Source organism: Helianthus annuus, chromosome 1, assembly GCF_002127325.2.
Source record: "Helianthus annuus cultivar XRQ/B chromosome 1, HanXRQr2.0-SUNRISE, whole genome shotgun sequence".
Lineage (NCBI taxonomy): Eukaryota > Viridiplantae > Streptophyta > Magnoliopsida > Asterales > Asteraceae > Helianthus > Helianthus annuus.
This window is the reverse complement of record NC_035433.2, coordinates 196,694-204,119: the sequence shown is the minus strand read 5'-3', so window position 1 is coordinate 204,119 and position 7,426 is coordinate 196,694. Positions and strand designations below refer to the sequence as shown.

Below are 7,426 nucleotides of genomic sequence, written 5' to 3'. Positions count from 1 at the left end.
TACCATTGACCATGTTGTTGTCAGTCTGGGCTTGGCGCACGTTGATGTTGAAAGTTCTGGCGTGTGCGGCTTGCTGCTGCTGCGGAGGTTGTTGCTGTTGATGCGGCTGATGCTGGGGCTCTTGTTTCACCACCCTGTTCGGGCACATGTTCGCAAAGTGGTTAGGATCACCACATGCGAAGCAAACTAGGGCGTTGACCGCGGGTGCCTGAGCCGCTTGATGACCTTGCGGGCTGGGATCAGAGCTTGATGAGCAGTGGCAGGAGTTGTGGTGTTGCGGGCACCAGTACAACAGTTGGCAGTAAAGTGGCCGTACATGTTGCAGTGAGTGCAAAAACGACAGGCAAGACCCACCGGATGGTGATAAGAGCATGTAGGGCAAACCGGGTGGGGCCTGTGTATGCACGTTTTGCCGGTGGCGCATAGGTAGTTGGTGTTGGACGGTGATGGTGCTGCTGCTGGGCCGGTACGGCCTGGAGATGAGCGGCAGTGGTAGTGACAGCACAGTTCTTGTTGCTGGAGCTGCTATTGTTGTTCTTCTTTCTTTGGCGTGAGGACTTTGACGGTTGAGCGGCGACGGTTTCGGCAGTTGGAGCGGCGGTGGTAGCTTGATGCCGGTGCTTCGAAGTTTTATCCCAGACACCAGCCTTGACCCGCTTGTCTTTGATTTCAGTGGCCAGTAAGTAGGTCTCTTCGATCGTCTTAGTCTTAGCCGCTTGCACGAAATTTGCAACACAGTCAGGCAGGGCTCGGATATACTTCTTGATTGCTATGTCAGAAGTCTTCACCTGATCAGGGCAGATGATGCTGAGCTGCTTAAATCGAGCAGTTAGAGCAGCGTTCTCGCCATCCTTCTGCTTTATGTGCCAAAATTCATCTTCTAACTTTTATCGTTTATGAGGAGGACAGAATTCCTCCAGCATGACCTCCTTGAGTTCGTCCCACGATAGACCGTAGGCTGCATCATTTCCTCGTTTGTTCCTCTCGGCCGTCCACCAATCTAGTGCGCGGGACTGGAAGACGCCAGTAGCATTTAGAGTGCGGAGATCGTCAGGGCAACCGCTCTGTCGTAGAGTGACCTCAATGGAATCAAACCATTGGAACAACGCTGTAGGGCCTTCCTCGCCAATGAATTCCTTTGGCCCACAAGCCTTGAACTGCTTGAAACTGAAGGCAGCTTTGGGGGTAGCCTTAGGAGCTTTGCTTCTCGACTCCTCAGATGATTTGTTGACGTTCTCGTAGACGTCACTCACAGCTTTTGCTACTTGTTTAGCGATGATAGCAGCAAGACGTCTGTCTCTCTTTTCTTGGCGAGAAAGTGGGTGACGGGATCCTGATGACGGTCCAGTTGACATTGTCTGCAACAGACATCGTCATAGGTCTCAGACACATCATAATTGGATCTCACCTCACACGTCTAATACTTACTAAAGCTTAGGAACATAGTGTACTATGTATCACATAATTGCGCAAGCACATAATCACAAATTCACATAAGCACACAAGCACATAAGCACATAAGCACGTAAGCACGTAGGGCACAGAAGCACATAAACACATATGCATATAATCACAGAGGTAGTCAGAATACATAAACCTATCATTTAAAGTCTACGCTCGTGGAATTTTGTTGCGGGGGATTGCGTACCGCGATCATTATGGCGTATAGTAGACTATATGCGAGTTACGTAACATGCGATTATCCGTAAGTAGCGATTTGTTAATGTTTTGAGCAATGCGGCTTGTGTGTGTCGATCGTAGGGAGAGCAAAAATCGAATAAGTTTCCAAAATTTTAAACACGTAAGCAGGTAAATACACATAAAACACGCAAAATCAACGAATCATCAGAGTCAGCAGTTGCGGGCTCAGAATCAAAACACGTAAAAATCGAGAAGTAGATCGTCTGCGACTATTAGACATTGACTATCCAAAGTGGTTCGACTATTCTCAAAGACTTGTTGTACACATTTTGACCTTCAGGATCGTACTCCTGCCTCGATTCTTGGGCATTTGGCACGCATCCTGTTGATCATATCGTGACTTTAGGTCATTGGAGTCCGTCGAGACTTTGGTGAGAGTTTTGTAAAAACCAAATAAAGGTCGGAACAAGTTGTCAAGGTTAGGGTTTCACCCCTGCCTTAACAACTTCATTCCTATTTTTAATAGAATAGAGGGGATTATTCGTCAAAATATGGATTTCACTCCCGATTTGGCATAATTCTCCCCGTTGATAAGTAAAAATGCGGGTTGATCAAGCAGATTTTAGTCGAGAGTTTGCGGTTTTCACACCTAATCTCGACTTAATCGCTTGTCTTTATTTGAAAATTCGAGTGCAGTGATAGTGTAGCGTAGGCGAGAATGGCGAAGAATAGCAGTAAGCCCATACATAGTCCCTACTGGACACGCACGAGTCGGTCTGTTGGGTCCTAAATATAGACTAGGTCTCTAAGACATCGGCCCGGACTAGGTCAAGTCTTGCCTAATTCCCTATAGTTATGGCTCTGATACCAATCTGTCACACCCCAACCGATGGCGGAATCATCAGGGCATGGCACTGAGCAAAACAGATTGTCCAGAAGTTTCCATAACAATTATCATTACCAATCAATTTAAAGTAACATGTCACATACCATGTCTCAAAAGGTAAAAAAAATTATTACAGACAAAATCTAGGCAAATAGTTCTATTCCGATAACTCAGATTCTACAAATTGCCCAATTGTTTATCTGCTTCTAGAGACTCTTGATTTCATTAGTACAGACAACTATTTGTTGGCCTCTAGAAACTTATTCTAGCCTCTCTTTCCTAGCAGATAAGCATCCTAAACACCTGTCACATACGTTAAAATAAAAGTCAATACACATAGTGAAAAGGTGAGCATACAAGTTTGATATTAGTATATAGAGTTCGAAATAGTTTACGCATAACCAGCACGTACATAGAGGAAAACGAAGCATGTTAATTATCGACATGGACCTATCGATACCAATGACTGTGGGTTGACTGCCCAAGGCAGTTCGTAATACATGATCACCACCGTAATCCATGCAAATAATTGTCCTTAACAACCCCCATGTGAACGGGTGCTGAGTCCAAACTACAGTACTATCGTCGTTAAGGCAGGTAGACAGCATTCCATGTGTAAACATAACAAACAAGCATTCATTAAGTCACGTAATACATGCTGTAACAGTTAGCGTTTAAAGTATTGCGTAGTGTGTTCGATTGTGATTTTGTATAAGTAACGTATGTAACACCCAAAGGTGCATAAAGCAAAAAGGGATCGAGTATACTCACAGCGGTTGATGGATTGAAGGGAGCGCTTGAGAGTAAGGTTAGCCTAATTAGAACGATAGCGTAACGATAAGTGACTCGTAAACGAAAGCAAGTATTGATGGGTCGAATGGCAGTTCGGTCGGATGATAATCCAATCGGACGGCCAGTCGTGCGGATGATAATCCGTTCGGATGGTTATCCGGTCGGACGATAGTCCGGTCGGATGACTATTCGTGTGGATTGTTTCTTTCTATGAGAAGGATGTGTTTGTGTATGATGGTTTGACTTTTGAAGTTTTTGTTGTAGTATTTTTAAAACACTGAAGTATCTCTACCCTTCAGGTCGGTCGATCGGCTGTCCGATCGGTCGACAATCCGACGGGTTGACACTTTAGTGAGAACAAGCTCGTAGCAGGTTGTCACTCGATCGGACAGAAGTCCGGTCGGGTGGCATTACTAGTGCATTGTACATGTTGAAAATCGATTAAGTGTTAAAGTCAAGTATCTCATGATCCAAAGAGTAATCCGTTCGGATGGTATTCCGATCGGATGGCAAGTCGTTCAATATTCAAACTTAAAATAAAGTTGATTAAGTGAGGGTCCCAAAGTGTCAGCCGTTCGGGTGACTGACGGGTGGTCCATTGGACAACCCTTAATCATGTTAAAAGATGAACTAATCCTTCACTTAATCGAGTAATTATCTTGAATTAGATAACTACTGTTGCTCATGTCTCAGGTGCGGTATGGCGGCTTAAAGTGGAGAAAAATGCAGCTTTGGAAGGTTTGAAGATGAACGGGTCGTGTGCGGAACAAAAGTTGAAACAAGGCAAAACAATCAGGTTGTCACCGTAAATTACGGTCCCACCGTAATTTACGGTGGACCTGATTTTGGCCATTTTCCTACCGTAACTCAGAAGATATTCACCGTAACAACATTATGTCCACCGTAACTTACGGTGGCACCGTAAGTTACGGTGGAAGCTGCGGAAAACTTGTAACTGCCATCATTAAGTCGGTTTTATGGGGTCTTTTGGGATATTCTCATCATTGGTCAGTTAGAGAACTCATTAGGGGCGATTTTGGTGATTCTTGCTTGGCTTGGAACAATTTCTAACATTCGGTTTGTGATTTCGATTCGTATGAACATTGAACTTATTGTTATGATGATTCACCAAGCAATGTCCGGCTAAAACTTTCGGTGATCATCTTAGGTGAAGGTTTCTCTTGAACTTTTGTGTGTTTATTTCTGAATTTCTAGAATGATAACTTGCGTTGCCTGAATATCATGGTGTATGCATAATTGTTTGTAGCTTGTTAATCGGTAGTGCAATTTCTAGTCTCAATCGTACGTTCTTGGTGCCGTTGTCAATCGAGATATCACGAGAAGGGTTAGGGTTGGTTATTGATTTAATTGATCATCGGGAAACAACCTCGTGTTTATAAATCCGAGTACTTTGTTCCCTTTTATCACTTCGATTATTCATGCACGAGTTATGTCTATGTAACTCTTTCTAGTTGGAATTTCACGCAATTGTTAAAAGAAACTGAATCCTAAGATGGTCATTGTTCTCCTAATCTGTTAAACAACCAATTTTTATTTGCAATTAGTTATTAATTTAGTTTTCTAAACCAACAATCCAAATCATTGATCTTTATTTTCTGCAAATTAGGTTAATTATAGATTAATCGCAAAGCTATAAAATCAACACACTTCCACATACTCCCTGAGTTCGATACCCTTTTACCACTATCTATAGTTGTTATTAGGATTAAATTTGTGTGTACCACGACAAGCACGTCAAATTTTGGCGCCGTTGCCGGGGAGTAGTGCGCAACGTGTGTCAGTTTGTTAGTTTTGCTTTGTTATTTTCGGGTTTACACTGGTGTGTTTAGTGTGCAGGTTCTACAGGTGCATGCATACTAGAGGCTCTCACAAAGCATCAACATTGTCATTTGATCCGGAAATCGAAAGAACGCTAAGGCAAAACAGAGTTTTATTACGAGAAAACAGAATCATCGGTTCACCCACTTCACCCATTACACCAAGAAATATCATGGACGAAACATGAGTACCACCCACAACGGGTCAAACGACCTCATCATTTATACCTACTTCCACACAACCATCACCAAACACAACCATACCAAATTCCACTACAATTCCTACCCCACCTCATGACACTACACCAACTACCACCACACAACCCATTACTACCCAAGAAGAACCAACCATTACCTTTAATCCTTCCACTACTATACCACCATTATCCCATTTCTTCCCGGGTGCAGGTCCGTCATATTCAAGCCATACCATAGCACCAATTTCGACCATTGTCCATGCTACACCGTTTCGACCGTCAAACCAGTCGGGTTTCCAATACTCGACTCTTCCATTTGGGCAATCGTCGGGAATTCAAGGAGATGGGTATGATGAAGGATTTAAGGAGTTTGAGGGTTTTGATGAAGATGGGTATGCTTACGGGGGTTATGGTGATCAAGGGGAATTCGGTTATGTGCAAAGTCAATCTCAAGGGATGGCAAGTGTCGGTGGAATGCCACAACAACAACAACTCATACCACAACACATTCGGCCAAGACCACAAGGGCCACAAATGCAACGCCCTATACCATTGCAACAAGTCCGGCCGCAACATGTGCAACCACAATTCCAAAGACCACCTCAACGCCCACCGATGCCACAACAACAGTTTCAACAACCAATTGCACCACAAGGGCAAGTACCAAGGCCAATGGGTCCTGTTCCTCCAAGAGGTAGGTTCGGTGTACCAAGGAGGCACCTTAGAGAAAATGTGAGGGGCATCGAAGCGCATTTTAGGCCGGTAATCACTCATAACCCTTCACCGGTAGTCATTCCTCACAATGATCAAGGAAGGACATTTGAAGTGAGGACCAACTCTTTGCAAAGTTTGCCAAAATATAAGGGGTTAGCAACGGAGGAGCCTTACTTTCATTTGGAGGCTTATGACTCGATTTGTAACACTCTCGGGAGTCAAGGGTTCTCAGCCGACGATATTAAATTGGTATTATTCCAATTTTCTTTGGAAGATAAGGCGAAAAAATGGTTCTACACATTACCTTCAGCATCCATATATACATGGGGGAAATGCAACAAACTTTCTTGGATGAGTTTTACACCGCCCAATAGACCAACGATGCAAGAAAGGGGTTGAGAAGCTTCCAACAACAACATGGTGAAATGTTCCATGAGGCATTTGAACGTTTCAATATGATGATAAAGAATTGCCCTCACCATGGGATTGAATTGTGGGAATTAATGAATGCCTTTCACGAGGGGTTGAGTGCCGAAGATGCTCGTGATTTAATGTCCATCACCGGTGGGACTTTTGGTACAAACTACGAGAACGATGATTGAGAGTTTTTGGAGAGCATGGCAACTAAATCAAAGAGAAAAGCTCAAGCATCGAGGAGAGCACGACTGGCCATTGGCCGACCTCAAGTGCACGCAATAGATGATGGTAATGTTCAAACTACTAACCAAATTTATGATGTTTGTGCTTTGTGTAATGAAATAGGTCATGCGGCTGAAAATTGCCAAGGGATGGTGGAAGGGCAATATGAAGAAGTCCATGCGGTTCAAGGTCAAGGAGGGGGTGGTAGAAACTACAACAACATGAACTCTAATACTTATCACCCCGGGTTGAGGAACCACCCAAATTTTCGGTATGGGAACCCTTCAAATCAAGCTAACCTGAACTTTCAAGGTAGCCAAGGTAACTTTGGTTCACGCCAACCTTACAATAACCAAAGTGGATATCAAGGGGGAATAACCAAGGATACCAAAGGCAATATCGAACGGGTCAAGAACAAGGGGGGTCTTCGGGTGGAAACGAGATGATGGAGATGCTTAAAAGCATGCAAACGGAGATGCAAAAACGGAACCAACTCGATGAAGTTTGAATGCAAAAGGATGAGGTTCGTGACAAGACCATCCAATCACTAACAACCCAAATGGGTCAATTAGCAACCGACGTGGCTGAATTGAAGAAAAGCAAGGGTCAACTTCCTAGCGACACTAAGGTAAATCCTTCGCATGGTACGTCACGAGGTAATGTTAATGTTCATCATGTTAGTGTTTTAAGAAGTGGAAAAGAGTTTAAAGCTAATTTGT

The 7,426-nt window shown here is 43.7% G+C and overlaps 1 non-coding gene across 1 annotated transcript; it reads right to left on the bottom strand.

Moving 5' to 3' along the window:
• Positions 1-6,449: 6,449 nt before the first annotated feature.
• Positions 6,450-6,555, bottom strand: LOC118482875. Its single transcript, XR_004869095.1, has one exon. It is a non-coding gene; the product is annotated as a small nucleolar RNA R71 (small nucleolar RNA).
• Positions 6,556-7,426: the final 871 nt, after the last annotated feature.